Source organism: Saimiri boliviensis, chromosome 1 (genome assembly GCF_048565385.1).
Source record: "Saimiri boliviensis isolate mSaiBol1 chromosome 1, mSaiBol1.pri, whole genome shotgun sequence".
In the NCBI taxonomy this organism is placed as follows: Eukaryota; Metazoa; Chordata; class Mammalia; order Primates; family Cebidae; genus Saimiri; species Saimiri boliviensis.
In genome coordinates this window covers 72,934,219-72,949,554 of record NC_133449.1, presented here as the reverse complement: position 1 = coordinate 72,949,554, position 15,336 = coordinate 72,934,219, and the positions used below count along the sequence as shown (strand labels likewise).

Sequence of the window (15,336 nt, the reverse complement as noted above, 5' to 3'; positions counted from 1 at the left end):
GTGAATGTACTCCATGCCACTGTACACTTTAAAACGGCTAATTTTGACCAGGCACAGTGGCTCATGCCTGTAATCCCAGCACTTTGGGAGGCCAAGGTGGACGGATCACTTGAGATCAAGAGTTTGAGACCAGCCTGGCCAACATGAAAAACACTGTCTGTACTAAACATGCAAAAATTACCTGAGTTTGGTGGCAGGCACCTGTAATCCCAGTTACTCAGGAGGCTGAGGCAGGAGAATCACTTAAACCTTGTGAGGTGGAGGTTGCAGTGAGCTGAGATCACACCACTGCATTTCAGCCTGGGTGACAGAGTAAGACTCTATCCCTAAAATAAAATAAAATAAAATAAAATAAAATGGTTAATTTTATGTTATGTGAATTTCACCTCAATAATAACAAGAAGAAACAGTGACTCTCAATTTCATATTGAGACACCTCAAACCTAATATGCTTAAAATTCAGCTCACCAATTGGCCCCCGGCTCCCTGTTTCAGTCAGTGGTGTCTGGTCCACAGTGTATGGCCTGCACAGAGGCCTCTAGCCAGGAGGAGTGTGGGAGACAGAATCCAGCCCATGCCACTCACAGGCTGTCACCTCTGCAATAGCTATCCCTGCTCAGAGGGCCCTGTTTCTAACTCCCACAAAGGTAGCTTATGGGCTGGAAGTGGAGGAAATAGAACTGCATGGCCCACTATTGTTGCGCAAGGCAGACCACTGAGCCTCATTCTTTTTTTTTTTTTTTTTTTTTTTTTGAGACGGAGTTTCGCTCTTGTTACCCAGGCTGGAGTGCAATGGCACGATCTCGGCTCACCGCAACCTCCGCCTCCTGGGTTCAAGCAATTCTCCTGCCTCAGCCTCCTGAGTAGCTGGGATTACAGGCACGTGCCACCATGCCCAGCTAATTTTTTGCATTTTTAGTAGAGACGGGGTTTCACCATATTGACCAGGATGGTCTCGATCCCTCGACCTCGTGATCCACCCGCCTCGGCCTCCCAAAGTGCTGGGATTACAGGCTTGAGCCACCGCGCCCGGCCGAGCCTCATTCTTGACCTTTCCTTGAGCACATAGAACCATCACCCACACCGTCTGGTCAATTACTAAGTCTTGTCAATTCTTCTTTCTGTCCTCCTCCCGCCAGCGCCACCAACCTGACTGAGATACCATTATCTCTCACCTGCAAATGTGGAGAACATAGATTTCCCATCCTTGTGCTTCTAGTACTAACACTTATGGCCACTCACCTGGGGTGACGGGTGTCCACGTTTCTCCATTAGGTAGAACTCAGCAGTGGAAAGACCTGCCTCTTCTTCCCCTCCTCATCCTGGACAGAGGAAGGCGGTGATTCTGCAGAGGAGACCCAGATGGATGCCTGAGTGACTGCCCACGGCCTAGACTGGAGGGAACCATGGGGTAGGGAGTGCTCGGAAACCCATTTGGCCCTCACGATGAAGGCACATTTGCCAACAGCTTATTCAGCAAAAAAGTTGAGGTTTGACCTTCACAAGGAGGCCACCTGTGTCTATTTCTCAAACTTCTTTCACAGCGAGAATGAAAACCAAAACCAAAGGAAAAACAAAAACATGAAAAGGGTGCCATGCTTTGACTCTCTAAAACCAACAGCCTGGATTACTAGTCTAGACTTTTTAAAAGGTTTTGGTTTCCATGTTCTATATAATAGCCAAAGTGATCCCTCTGACATACAAATCCAATCTTCCTGTTTCCCCTGAACAGAACTATACCCTGGTATCTCATTGCCCTCACGATAAAGTCCAATTCTTTAACAGGGCCTGAAGAACCGTTAGTGATCTGGTCCATGTTTAGCTCTCCAGACTCAGCTCTCACCACATACATCCTCCCTGGCCCTCTCTGCTTGTTAGGAAGCCATGTAATTGCACCATCATGCTGCAGGGAGCAGTCAAGTGACAGCCACAGCTCCCACCTTTTGGGATCCTTCACTGTATCCCCTCAAAGCCACATGTCCCCTGGGCTAATTCCAGCCAGAGGCTGAGCATAGTATGGCACTAGCTTCTGTCTGATGAGGAATTCCTATGAGGGCCAGCTTTGGCTGAAGGACTCTCCATCTGCCTGGCCAAAACCTTCTTAGAACCACGCTGCAGTCTGAGACTTTCTTCTCTAATCAGACATCCTGTCCTGGCTCCTTACGGAGACAGACCCACATCATGATTTGGAAGCTCCAGCAGGAAGCTCCTCCTCTCGATGCCTGCTCCTCCCACTGTATTAATGAACACACCTGTCATACTGAACTCCTACCCAAGGAGCCTTCTCCAATCTTTCTGTCCAAAACAATCCCCGCCCACCCTACCACCTTTGTCATTTCTTTCCATGCCCTCATCCGGCTTTCTTCTCTTTATAGCACTGATATTTTCTACCAGCGGATTGTGGATCTGTTTTGAAAAATATGTTTATTGAGCATTTACCTGCCACAAAGTAAGCCTGGTGAAAGCAGGGGCTTTACGTGCTTTTAATTCCTTATTGCATCCCCAGTGTACCCCCAGAACGATGCCTGGGCCACAGTGAGCCAGCAATACCTGTCTCTGATGAACGAAGTGGCCACTAAGCTGGTTTGGACCCCATAAACAATACATAGGACACCCCATAAACAATACCACATATTGTTTATGGAAGTTTTGGATTGGGGATTTTATGGGCATGATATCATACTGCGTGTCTGCTCTCCTCTCCCTGGCCCTTTCCCTGCTCAACCTCTATGCATCCTACAGCATCCAGCTTAGTGGCCACTTCATTCATCAGAGATGAATGAAGTGGGGATGCAATAAGGAATTAAAAGCAGGTAAAGCCCCTGCTTTCTCCAATCCTACTTTGTGGCGGGTAAATGGTCAATAAACATATTTTTCAAAACAGATCCACAATCCACCAGTAGAAAGTATCAGTGCTTTAAAGAGAATAAAGCCAGAATAAAGAGAATAAAGCCAGACGAGGGCATGGAAAGAAATGACAAATGTGGTAGGGTGGGCGGGCATTGTTGGAGAAGGCTCCTTCAGGAGGTGGCATCTGAGCAGAGTCCTGAATAACATGAGCGAGTGAGTCATGGAGCGATCTGGGGGAAGCTCTTTCCAGGCCAGGGGAGGGCATCCAGACAGCAGAGGGCAACTGCAGGGGCCTGCCGCCCGTGGCTTGGGGCAGGTGCTCCTCCTGTGGGCTCCTGCAGCACCTCTTGCTTCCTCGGCAGAGGGCACATGTACCAGTTAAGGGAAACTGGTTGGCTGGTCTGGCTCCCCTTCAGACAGCAACTCCCTCAGGACAGGGCGCTCGCTCGTCAGCCTAACTGGTTAGTATCCCATCCCCTGAGCCTTGCACAGCTCTTGACATACAGTAACTTCTGATGGCTGAATGCATAATTACAATAATAGCTGTCAGTTCATGGAGCACTGACAGTGTTCCTGGCTCTATGCTAAAGCTTTTACCCCTATTTTCTCACTTAGTATTTCTAACAGCAAAGTAGGCAGCAGAATCATTCCCAGGTATGCAGTCATAATAGGCTCTTCACACTTTCTCTACCAGGCCCAAGGAAACAGGCACGGAGAATTTAAATCCCATATCATGGCCCTACAGCTGAAAAGTGTATTTCAAAATGTATCACCGCTGGGTGTGGTGGCTCACACCTGTAATCCTAGGACTTTGGGAGTCTAAGGTGGGAGGATTGCTTGAGGCCAGGAATTCAAGACCAGCCTGGGCAAGATAGTAAGACTCTGTCACCACAAAAAAATGTATATTTTTAATTAGCTGGGCATGGTGGTACATGCCTGTAGTCTCAGCTACTCAGGAGGCTGAGGGAGGAGGATCACCTGGGCCCAGGAGTTTGAGGCTGCAGTGAGCTTTGATCACACTCAGAGGCGGGGGTGCTCCCAGCATGGTGAGATCTCAAAGGTGGAATTCTCACCGAAGGCTCCGAGCATGTTAGGGTCAAAAAGGATGTTTAGAAGATCCCGCCCCATCCCTTGCACACAGGGACACTGAGTCAGAAGGCTGAGGTGACTCTGAGGCTGTCTTACCGTTTGCTCAAGCTTAAACTTGACAGTGAGGATTACAAAAGCCATTTGATCAGAGGCCTGGCACTGCCCCACCAAAATGAGAAAACATGTTGCTGTAATGATGATTATGTAAAGGGGATGCGGTTCACAGACTGGCCTCACCCGTGTCTGCTGGAGCTCTGCCGCAGCGACTCCAGCATCCTGTGCATGCTGGCGAGCCACAGCAGCCTTGGCCCTTGGTCTACCCTTTGCCTTAGCGTTGCCATGCTGCTTACCGCGATGCCAACTGGCCCTGTGTGCCAGCCACTCCCTGCCACTTTGGCAGTTCCTCTGGTGTCTCTGGCAGTGCCAGGCACTATGCCATGATTCAGGTTCTTCCCACCCCTGTAGCAAAAGAAATGTGCAAAAGGCCCATCGTTCTCACCACAGGAAAGGCTGCCTTCAGCCCTACCATTTTACAGCAGTGGAAACTGAGTCCCAGAGGGATGACGTGACTTGCCCAAGGGTCCAAGGCTGCTTGGGGGCAGGGCCTAAGCAAGACTCCCGTTCATGGTTTCTTCCTCCTTTGGGGGCTCTGCCTCATCTCTGGCTCTCCTCTCCATCCTGCTTCCCTTTCCAGATGGGAAAGCAGTCTCTCTGTTCTCGCCCAAGGCCCCAGCATTAGTCCCAGCTGTCATTCCTCATGCCCAATCACCTCCTCTCTCAGCCTCTGCTCTGCTCTTGCCCCTCCAGTCCATTCTCAAAAAAGTAAGTCAGGTCACATTACTTCCCTACCAAAAGCTCCTGATCACTCCCCCTCACCCAGAGAGAGGATCCTTGGCATGGCATTCTGGTCCTCCCCAGCCCAGTCCCAAAAGACCTCTGCAGGTTAATTTCTAAGACATCCCTATGCACCCCTTACCTTCCAGCCACACTATTCAACTACCCCACAGGCTGCTACAATAATTAAATGACATCTGATCAGCGGACAGCACCTGGAGTGTAGTAAGAGCTGTCACCTGTGTGGGCTTGGCACTTCTCCACCAGGCTGGCACCCACCTGAGCTGGCTGGTGGGTGAGCACTGCTCTGCTCTCTGAGCCAGAACACATGTCCTTAGCTGTGACCCTGGCCAGACCCTCATCTCCCTAGGTCCAGGTTACACACCCCAAGAAAATGGATACAATGAAGAACCCCTTCTCTGTCCACGATTTCTCAAGGACTTCTTTGGTTTTTTGAGAAAAAATTTGAAGTGGTTCATATGAAATGGCCACATCGTTTATCTATTAGTTTCTGGACCTCAAGAGCAAGGTGGAGCCACTGTCCCCCTTGGGTCCCCACCGTCATAGCTGCAGGTCTCAACTTGGGGCTGGGGGAAGATACCAGGAATATTCACCACGGGGCACAGGGGTGAAATAGGCAGTAGGTGCTCTTTGTGTTTCTGCTACTCATTCACACAGGAGGCACTTGCAGCCTTACAGGCTAAGGTACAAGAGCCCAATTTCATGAATGCATCATATCACATCCAGAAGTGAGCTGTGGGCAGTGAGCAGTCCCAGTCACAGACTCCATGATGAAGGCACGTTCTACCTGCTCTGAAAACCTGGCAGCTATTGGCTCATGAGGTTACCCACCCGTCCATCTGTCCGTCCATCCAGTTGTCCATCCATTTCTCCAGGGGACACTGACTTTGCCTCTTTCCCATGCTTATTCATGAACAAAACCCAGTGGGAGAATAAAGATCAGAAAAGCAAATCAGCTCTCCAAAACTCACTTTGATTTTTCCTTTCCCCCCTCTCTCTTTCCTTTTTTCCTTTCTTCTACCTGGGGTCCATATGGGGTGTCATGTAAGGTAAATTACAAATAAGGATGAATTCGATTACCTCCCCTTTGTTATAGTTAATTTAGTTTCTGAAATATTTCAAACAAATGGGCAAATGTGGAGAATAACATAACAGTGAACGCAACAAGACCCATTGTCCACTCCAGTGAACATTAACCTTCCACCGTATTTGCTTTTTTCAGGAAACAGAATGCCATAGGTCCAGTTGCAGGTGCCTTCCACATCATTCCACCTCCTTCCTCTAAGAGCTCTTCCCAGCCGGTGTGCCCTCTTCCAGCAGGCTTTAGGCTTTTCCTACGCCCCTAGGTTTGGACCCCATAAACAATACATAGGATACCCCATAAACAATACCACATATTGTTTATGGAAGTTTTGGATTTGGGATTTTATGGGCATGATATCATACTGTATGTCTCCTTTTGTGACTTGCTTTCTAATTTTATGGGATTTTTAAGAGGTGCATGTGTAATACATGCTGGTTATAACAAGTTCAAGCAACACAGAGATAAAGAAAAGTTAATCATTTCCATCTGCCCGAGTCCAATCCCACTGCCCCAGGCAACCACCACTAACAGTTTCACAAACATCTTTCTGCACCTTTTCTGCTGCTCACACAAACACACAGGGGCTTCATCATAAAAGCTCATAAAATGCTAAAGAAAGAGCCGGGGAAAGTTCAGGACAGGACAGAGAGCCTCTAGGACTGGCAACATGAACAGACATGGCTCTCTTGTGCTACAGCAGTGAGAGGCAGCAGAGGAAAATGTGCAATTTCCCCTGCCGTTAACCCACAGCCTGCTGGGTTTCCCCACTCACGCCCCCTCCACGTGACAGACCCAGTGGTCCGAGGGTGTCCAGGGTCAGTTGGTGAGCAGTGTCCTTTCTATTAAATGTCTTTGGACCTGGCAAGTGGGGGAGGTCCCAGCCATGACTCGCTGGCTGGGTGATCGTGGCAAGCCTTTGTAGTAAACGGGCCGCAAGACCTCTGACATCCTTACTGATTGATGATTGTCAATCAGATTGCTCTAGCAGAGAGATGAGCTATTGGTGGGTCTGAGATGTTGAAGAGCCTTTGGGAAGCGAGACTGCCATAGCTCACACTCTGGCTTTGGTTGTGCCTGAGAAGGGATTGATGGATGATACATGTTTTCTGACTGCTCCATGAACCGGGAATGAGTACACCGAATGCCAAAACAATTCCGAAGTGTTCGATTTTTTTTGGTTGGTGGTTTGTTTTCTTCTCTTTTTACTTTTTAAAAGTGTAAACCAGACATGTTATGCTCAGAGCTGGACTGGAATGTTTTGTTGGTTTTCCCCTCTTGCCAAAAAAAAAAGAAAAAACAGAACCGATCATTAGAGCTTAAGTTTTCGGTTTTTGTTTTTTTAAAAAAAATTAGTTTCAAGTCCCTGCAAAGCAGGAAGAGAAAATGAATGCAAGACTTTGGTCAGCTCCATCTGGGATTTGAGGCCGGGCATGGTAGCTTCATGCCTATAATCCCAGTACTTTGGGAGGCCGAGGCAGGTGGATCACCTGAGGTCAGGGGTTCAAGACCAGCCTGACCAATCCCGTCTCTACTAAAAATACAAAAAAACTTAGCTGGGCATCATGGCGGGTGCCTATAATCCAAACTACTCCGGAGGCTGAGACAGGAGAATTGCTTGAACCTGGGAGGCGGAGGTTGCAGTGAGCCGAGATGGCGCCATTGCACTCCAGCCAGGGTGACAAGAGTGAAACTTTGTTTCAATAAATAAATAAACAAATAACAGAGACTTGACACGATCTCTAAAGATCCCCCCAGTTGTTAAATTCCATAATTCTTTCTTTTTTTAACATGTATTTGTTCAACAAACTTTTTTTTGAGTGCCTAGTATGTATCAATCATTGTTCTAATAGCTAGAGATATCAACGAAAAATCAGAAAACCCCCACCTTCATGGAATGAAGAACTCCTTACAATCTCAACACACAAGGACTTCCACTCTTTATCAATATTCCAATAATTCAGTCTTGTACCTTTCAGAGTGTATTGATCCCCATAACACCCTCATGACAGTGGGTAGGACAGGTATTCCTAGGCCCCTTTTCCAAATGGGCAGACCAAGAATCAATACATGTAAGAAAGGAGCCTCAGAACAAACGACATTGTAGTCTGAAAGGAGACACATCAGAGGTGGGCACCCCAGATCTCACTTCCCAGAGCCTCTGCCCAGCTCATCTCACAGAATGGGAAAAACTGCTCTGCACGTCTTCTGATTTCATGCTAAGGAGAAACTTAAGTTTCCAGACCTGACTCAAAAAGCAGGTGGTGAATTCTGAAAAATGAGACTAGGTGAGAGAGGCCAGGATTCCTGACACCTTGAGCAAATAAAGCTCCCCACCCTGTTTCATTTGTCCATAATGTTTAAAACCCAGGCTGCTGCGGTCTCCCCAGCATGACCCATCTATCGGAGAGTTCAGATCCCGAGTATGGGCCCAGTGGGTGAGAAGGTGGCTTCTGTGGTGACGGGAGTTTGGAGCTCCCAACAAACTCTCAGGCAGCCTCAAGTTGGCAGCACAGAAATAATAGATTATCTGAACAAAATCTGCTCCTAAAAATCTGTTGCATAGAATATTTTAGGGTGTTGATGAAGATCATGGCAAAAAAAAGAAAAAGGAGAAAAAAAATTTTTTTATTATAGTCTAAAGTCAGCGATAGGTTTATTGGGAAAATACTAAAAAGCATTCTCATTTATGTTAGCAATAAGACAAGGATGCTGCTATCACCATTATTAGATAACATTGCTTAAGAAATACCAACTAATATAGGTTAAAAAAAATTTAAAAATTACAGTGAGAAACCAAGAAATAAAATAATCATTGCAGAAGTTCATGTGGGAAACTGGAACTAATTTAACTTAAAACTAAAACAGGATGGGCGCAGTGGCTCATGCCTATAACCTCAGCACTTTGGGAGGCTGAGGCTGGCTGATCACCTGAGGTTGGGAGTTTGAGACCAGACTGACCGACAGGGAGAAACCCTGTCTCTACTAAAAATACAAAATTAGCTGGGTGTGATGGCGTATGCCTGTAATCCCAGCTACTCGGGAGACTGAGGCAGGAGAATAGCTTGAACCCAGGAGGCAGAAAAGAAATTTTTAGGATAAGAAGTGTCTATATTTCATTAGCTAAAATGGAGAAAATGGGCAGGGTATGGTGGCTTACACCTAGCCCATTAAACCCAGCACTTTGGGAGGCTACGGTGAAAGAACTGCTTGAGGCCAGGAGTTTGAGATCAGCCTGGACAACATATATCTGTTTAAGTTGAAATTTTAAAAAATGAAAAATAAATAAAATAGAGAAAATGATAATGCATTGCCAACCTATCCAAAAACCTCAATTGATGGCCTCTTAATCACTAAAACACTCAAACATTTATGTAAACGTCCACCAAGGAGCTCTGAACAATAGAAATCAGTGTATGAACCTGGACCAGCAGCATTAGCATCACTTGGAAACTTGTTAAAAATGCAAATTCTCAAGGCTGGGTATGGTGGCTCACACTTGTAATCCAAGCACTTTGGAAGGCCAAGGTAGGAGGATCATTTGAGCTCAGGAGTTTGAGAGCAGCAGCCTGGGCAATATGGTAAAACTTCATCTTTATGAAAAGTACAAAAAAATTTGCCAGGCATGGTGGCACACGCCTGTGGTTCCAGCTACTCAGGAGGCTGAGGTGGGAGGATGGCTGGAGCTGGAACCTGAGATGCTGAGGTTGCAGTGAACCAAGACCTTACCACTTCACCACTGCACTCCAGCATGGGCAACGGGGCAAGACCCTGTCTCAAAAAAAACAAAAAACAAAAAACAAAAACAAATTCTCAGACCCCGCTCTAAACCTACTAAAGCAGAGAGTCTGAGATGGGGCCCAGCAATCTAAGTTTTAGCAAAACCTCCCAGAGATTCTGATGCTTGCTGAGTGAGGTCTAAGAACCACTGATATGAAGCATTGAACGATTACCTGATTATTTAACCTTGGGTGAAATCACTAGTGGGTACCTTTGTGTTCAAGAGACTATCATATTGGATTGAGTTATTAGATATGAACTACACTTTACTTCTCCATCACAAAAATATAAAAACAGTGAAATCACTTACTAAGAATCCACAGTGAATGCATAGAGGATGCAGAAAGAATCGCACGTGCACTACACGGGACGTGTGTTTGCCTATGTTCATGTCGCATATGATTTTCCCTCTTACAATACACTTTATCACATCCAACTTTTCTTTTCTTTTCTTTTCTTTTTTCTTTTTTTTTTGAGATGGAGTTTCACTCTTGTTGCCCAGGCTGGAGTGCAATGGCACAATCTCAGCTCACTGCAAACTATGCCTCCTGGGTTCAAGAGATTCTCCTGCCTCAGCCTTCTGAGTAGCTGGGATTACAGATGCCTGCCACCATGCCCAGCTAATTTTTATATTTTTATTAGAGACAGGGTTTCTCCATGTTGGTAAGGCTGGTCTCGAACTTCTGACCTCAGGTGATCCACCCGCCTTAGCCTCCCAAAGTGCTGGAATTACTGTGAGCCACTGTGCCTAGCCTCAACTTTTCTTCTGTTTTATGGGGGTTGTTTAGGCCTCTTAGGCTCAACTCCTTTATTCATAGCTTTTCAACTTTCTTACAAGACAGCATCCCAATATAACAGAACAACATAGACATGAGGGGCACTTCTACGAGGAGGAGAGCTGAGATGTGCCTGACGCACATTGTCCACCCTTCTACTAGGATCTGGAAGCCTGCTGGAGAGCAGATTATAATAGAGTGTTTCGATTCACCTAGCATATTTTTTTTTCTTCTCTTTTTTAAGTTACCAATTCTTGAGCCTGCATCACATAGCAAATTTTAAGTAAAAGTGTTGCTAAGTCTCTGTAACAAATGTTTGGAGAGTGAAAGTTCAGATGGTGATGGGTCTCACTCTTGGAGGAAGTGCTGATGAATCAATGGAAGCTGGCCTCAATTCCCAACCTGTCTAGGCACAGCAGGCTGATTTCAGGAGTGAATTCCCACTCCCTGAGGGCCAATAGAAGTTCCCAACCTGTTTGTTCACGAAACTCTCCTGGCAGTTGTGCAGCCTCAGCCTCATTTCAGATGCAAAATATCGTAAGTGCTTTCTCTTCGCAGGTCCATAAGGAAATGTCAGGCGAGGATTTTATCTGTTGTCTTCATGTGAGGACTTAAATGAAGAACCAAGAACCGAAAGAGATTAATCTGCCAAATTATTATGGAGGCCTGTCATGTTTGGGTGTGAGGGGGACAGAGATGATTAAGACAGGGGATGCTGACCTCTATGGACTTACAATGTACAGGAGTTGGAACTTGAGGTTGTAATGGAAACTGAAAATTCAAGTCTTTTTCTCTCCTGGGGAAGACCATACCCAGTGTAATGCTTCTTATTGATTTATGTGTTAAATAATGTATTTTACAAAATTGGCTAGCCGGGTGCAGTGGCTCCCACCTGTAATCCTAGCACTTTGGGAGGCCGAGGCAGGTGAATCACTTGAGACCAGGAGTTTGAAACCAGCCTGGCCAACATGGTAAAACACCATTTTTACTAAAAATATTTAAAAGTTAGTGGGGCATGTTGGCACGTGCCTGTAATCCCAGCTACTTGGGAGGCTGAACCAGGAGAATAGCTTGAACCCAGGAGACAGAGTTTGCAGTGAGCCAAGATCGCACCATTGCACTCCAGCCTGGGTGACAGGGCAAGAATTTGTTGTTGTTGTTGTTTTTAATGTGTTTAACAATAATATATTGTACATATAAAAATTTGGTGGGGGGTAACTGGCCAGGCACCGTGGCACATGTCTGTAATCCCAGCACTTTGGGAAGCCGAGGCAGGCGGATCACGAGGTCAGAAGTTCAAAACCAGTCTGACCAACATGGTGAAACCCTCTAATAAAAACAAAAAATCAGCTGGGTGTGGTGGCACACACCTGTAGTCCCAGCTACTCAGGAGGCCGAGGAAGGAGAATCACTGGAACCCAGGAGGCAGAGGTTGCAGTGAGCCGAATCACACCACTGCACTCCAGCCTGGGTGACAGAGCAAGACTCCCTCTCAAAAAAAAAAAAAAGGCAGCTGGGGGTGAGGGGGTAGATCTTATGTTAAGTCCTCTTGCCACAATAAATTTTTAAAAATAAAATAATAACTTAGTTAATATTGGATTCTTAGGACACTTTTGTCAAAAAATTCCCATGCTCACCATTTCCCATAGGAAGTTGCATAGCAAGGGGTCCTCCCCCCCATACTGCTGCTGTCAGCATGACCTCTGGGGGTGAGGCGCTGTGGTGGGTTCCTCCTGATCCAAGCCCATGGTAGGATCTGGGTGGATGCCTTCCTCCCCTTCCTGGGGTGGGAAATGGGGAGATGTTGCAAATCAGTGGTTGTGGCAGCTTTTGACAAAGAAGTCAGTGGTGTCTGGTTTTCAAGGCCAACATGGGGAATAAATAGTACCCACCTCTCACCCCTCACCTACTGTGCTATGTCCTGTGAGCAGGCACTTCACTTGCCTCATGAGACAATTAATACATTTTTTTTTTTAAGTCCAATCTCAAACATCGCAGAGGGATGAGGTAAGGCTAAAGATTAACGGGTGGATATGACCTGTCCAAAGGAGAGACGAGGACTCTAGAGACAGGGGTTCACCGGGCACGGTGGCTCAAGCCTGTAATCCCAGCACTTTGGGAGGCCGAGGTGGGTGGATCATGAGGTCGAGAGATCGAGATCATCCTGGTCAACATGGTGAAACCCCGTCTCTACTAAAAGTGCAAAAAATTAGCTGGGCATGGTGGCACGTGCCTGTAATCCCAGCTACTCAGGAGGCTGAGGCAGGAGAATTGCCTGAACCCAGGAGGCGGAGGTTGCGGTGAGCCGAGATCGCGCCATTGCACTCCAGCCTGGGTAACAAGGGCGAAACTCAGTCTCAAAAAAAAAAAAAAAAAGAGACAGGGGTCCTAGGAGAGGAAGAGTGCCACAGAAGCAAAGGCCTGCACGCACCCACTGCAGCGCCCCAGGGATCTTGAGGACCATGGGAGGTTCCTCGTGAGCCAGGGCAGCAGGAGCTGGGGAACAGCTGCACAGCTGGCTGTTTGCCTGGGCCCAGGATCAGCTTCCTCGCAGACTCCCATATGGTCCCACGGAGATGGGGCCTGCTCCAGGGATGCAGCAATACTGGGCTTCCCATCAGGCAGGCAGGTGTTCACAGTTGGATGGATTACATTTTTTTCAAAAGGAGAAATATGACATTTTTCATTCATACCTGAATGTTGTAAAGCCAAATTTATACCTGTTAGACTTGACTCTGGATGAATGTGTCCCTGCAATCTCCTGGCAAGTCAGAGGCATTGAGGGATGTGCCAGAGAGTAGGGGCCTGCAGAGGGCCAGAAAACAAAGCCCGATGAGGGAGCCGAAGAGATTATCTCACTGGCCATACGGCAAAGGCAAAATGGAAAGTCTTCCAGTATCTTGTGGGGTCTGTGGGACGCAGAGAAAGTGGGGCAAGCCGTCAGGCTGTGGGCCAAGGCCTTATGGAGCACTTGTGGTCAAACACAGAACATGTATTGTGCTCCTTCAGAGCTGGAGCCCGACAGAGGACTGGGCTGGAGACAAAACACTATGGAAAGGCTACTCACATCTTCTGTCTCTGTGAAAATGGAGAATTTGCCCATACAGGAAGAGAGGAAGGGACCCTGATGCTTTTACCAACCACACAATTCATATCACTATCTTTCTTTTTATGTTCGTGAAATGGAATGGAACTCTGTGCCAAGAGCTTCAGAGAAGAACCTGATCTGGTCAAGTGTGATGAATATTCCCAAATATTAAGGCACTGCTTGATGTTCATGCCCAGCCACTCATCTCTCAGAATCTACCACGTTTGTACCCCCAGGGAGGCCAGCTGACCCAGGACATGCCAATGAGCCTCGCTTTCCTGGGAATAAGCTGTTGGGAGTGAGAGAGTGTGAGTTCTTCTCAACATAGAAGTGTAGCATGTCGAGTAAACTTGGAGCCATGGAGAGAAGGCAGTGAGCATATTCCATCCAGTGGGCCAGGAAGAGAGAAACCAGGCTACAGAGAGAGTGAAGATGAAGTCTAATCACAGAGAAAAGCTGAGACAAGGAAGAGTCCAAGTGGCCTTCCAGTTCCTAATTCTAGTCCTTCCTGAGACCTCTTAGCCGTCCTGCCCTGGGGTTCTGAGATATAACTGGGATCCTTATAGTTTTCCTTTTTTGTTTAAACTAGTTCTCATTGGTTCTGTAACTTGCAACCCAGTGAGTCTTAAGTAGCCCACCAGGAATAGCACGCCAGAAAAAGCAAGTGACTCACCATTATGTGTTTATTTATATAGCACAGTGCACAGAACTCTAACCATCTTTAAGTGTATGCTTCTGTGGCATTAAGTACATTCACACTGGTGTGAATCATCACTACCATGCAGCTCCAGAACTAACTAACTTTCTTTCCTTTTTTTTTTTTCTTTTTCAGAAACAGGGTCTTACCCTATTGCCCAGGATGGAGTGCAATGGTGCAATCATGGATCACTACAACCTTGACTTCCTGGGCTCAATAATCCTCCTGCCTCAGTATCCCGAGTAGCTGGAACTACAGGTACGTGACCAACCATGCCTGGCTAATTTTTTTTTTTTCTTTTTAAGAGAGAATGGTCTTACTATGTTGCTCAGGCTTTCAGAACTTCACCCATTTTAAAAATTAGGGTCCTTCGTGATGCCAGGGTTGGCTGATTGAACTTTATGAGCATGAGCTATGGGGGTGACATGCGCCAGCACTGTGAGATGGGTTTGGGGTTTGTTGGTTTTAGTTACTCATTTTATTGTTGGATGATTTGCTTCTTTCTCATAGTATTAGAGTTTAGGAAAAAATCATGGTTACTTGAAGGTTCCAGGCAAACCAGTGTTCATTATAAAAAACTTTGGCTGCTATTTGATAAACTTTGTTGACAACCACTTCAAGTTGACATTCTTTTGCTATACACCACAAAGTCTTTCACATGTGGATCCACACACGTAAGGTTTCCATTATTATATTTGAGAAGAGGAGGACTACTTTTCCAAGGCGGGTAGGAGCCTCCCCCAGGGTCGCATGGCCCCTGCATGCTAGGCGGCATGTCAACGAAGAATAAACCAGTCAAGTCATTAACGTGCTCCCCCGCCAACCACACTGACTTATAATAAACATTCATTTTACACTCATACCGTCTGTTCATCAAAGGTCAGCTTAGCTCTTCCCCATGTCTTCTTCACTCCAGGATTCAAGATAGTGGAGTAGCTTTCATCTGAACATTGCCAATCAGGTGGCAGGAGAAGAAGCACATCGTGTGTCATATACCAACTCTTAAAGACACAAATCACTTCCATTCACAGTTCATTGACCAAAGCAAGTACATGGCCGCTCTTGACCACAACAAAATGTGTTGCAGGGGAGGGTGCCATAAGAAGATTCTGCAGTATGT

At 46.6% G+C, this 15,336-nt stretch overlaps 1 long non-coding RNA gene across 4 annotated transcripts in view; it reads right to left on the bottom strand.

Annotated features, from left to right (window-relative positions):
• Positions 1–15,336, bottom strand: part of LOC104650542 (uncharacterized) — an 88,233-nt gene that overhangs the window by 39,834 nt on the left and 33,063 nt on the right. For all 4 annotated transcript variants that reach the window (XR_012517621.1, XR_012517622.1, XR_012517623.1 and 1 more), the window contains exons 2-3: positions 1,243–1,345; positions 182–326 (exon numbers count right to left, since the gene is read on the bottom strand). This is a non-coding gene — a long non-coding RNA (uncharacterized LOC104650542). The remainder of the gene's footprint in view (positions 1–181; positions 327–1,242; positions 1,346–15,336) is intronic.